This window comes from Bactrocera latifrons, unplaced genomic scaffold, assembly GCF_001853355.1.
Source record: "Bactrocera latifrons isolate USDA-ARS-PBARC rearing strain unplaced genomic scaffold, ASM185335v1 scaffold_86, whole genome shotgun sequence".
Classification (NCBI taxonomy): domain Eukaryota; kingdom Metazoa; phylum Arthropoda; class Insecta; order Diptera; family Tephritidae; genus Bactrocera; species Bactrocera latifrons.
The window spans coordinates 713,554-714,859 of record NW_017537556.1 but is presented as its reverse complement, the minus strand read 5'-3'; positions in this window follow the sequence as shown (position 1 = coordinate 714,859).

The window sequence follows — 1,306 nt, the reverse complement described above, 5'->3', positions numbered from 1 at the left end:
AAATTTATTCAAATATATGTTTTTTATTAAAAATCAATTAACATAAAAAAAATTTTTTTTTAAATTATTTTACATGTATTAGAAACTAAACAAAAAATTAATTTATGTATTCAAGAAATTTTTTTGTTTAATCATTAATTTTTTATTTTTGTTATTAGAAATTTTCTTTTACAAAAGACAATAAATTTATTACAAATTATATAATTTATATACTCAAATTATTTTCACAAAATGCAAAACTACTTATTGTTATTTTTTTCGAATGAAATCAAAGATTAAAGTGTCTATTTATTATTTAGTTTGTAATAATTTTATTTTCTTGTAACATATATAATAATTTTAATAAAAAAAAAAAAACAAATTCAATAACAAAAATTAGTATTAGAATTGTAAGACAAACAAGCCACAATAACAGTTAGCAAGTGATGAACAACAAAAACTAAATAAGCCAACATAATAAATAAATAAGTAAAATTTATGGCACGCAAATATTTGTGAACACAAAATTCTAGCTGCTACAATAGTAATTCACCATTTAATCTGCCCGTAATTCTGTAAACCACTAACTGGTGTCTGCGTTTATGCAAATAATGAGCGCTGAAATGATGTATGCTTTTCGGCGCATATGCGTGTGCTCACGCAAGTGTATGTGTGTGCGTGTGCGCGTGCTCGTGCAAATTTACTGCTGGTTCACCATGAATACTGTTAACTGTTTGATAAGTAATTGCGATTTGATATTGAGTGAAGGCGAAATATTTGCAACCATTACCCCTAAACAAGCACATACACAATCGCACACACACACACACACGGGCGCGCTCGATTATGAATGTAACTGAAATGGATTGGTTTCGAAGCAAAGCTACATGAGATTACACACTGAAATGATTCATGCGCTGAGTGCGCATATTTTGTTGATTCTGCGCTCACTGTGAATGATGTATGATATAACCCGCCCGGTGTTTAATGTTATTTTACGGTATTACTACTGACTAATGTGTTCTAGTTTGCATTGTTGTTGCTCGCAATTGAGCTCTTTGTGCGGCTGCAGCTGACGGACAAGAAATACAACAGCTGTTCTGGTGTTTTAATTAAAATGTCGATTTGATGGGAGGAGGGGTTGAAGTCGGCATATAAATGGAAAAAATTATTAATATTATATGAAAGTCAGCTGCATTGGTCTACAAATTATTCTATTTCTTGTATAACCAAATGTATTGCTAACAAATAGATATTGCGATATAAAAATAATAAAAAAAAAAATCGCAAGACTCGTTAGAAACACTAAAAAAAATTAAACAATAAA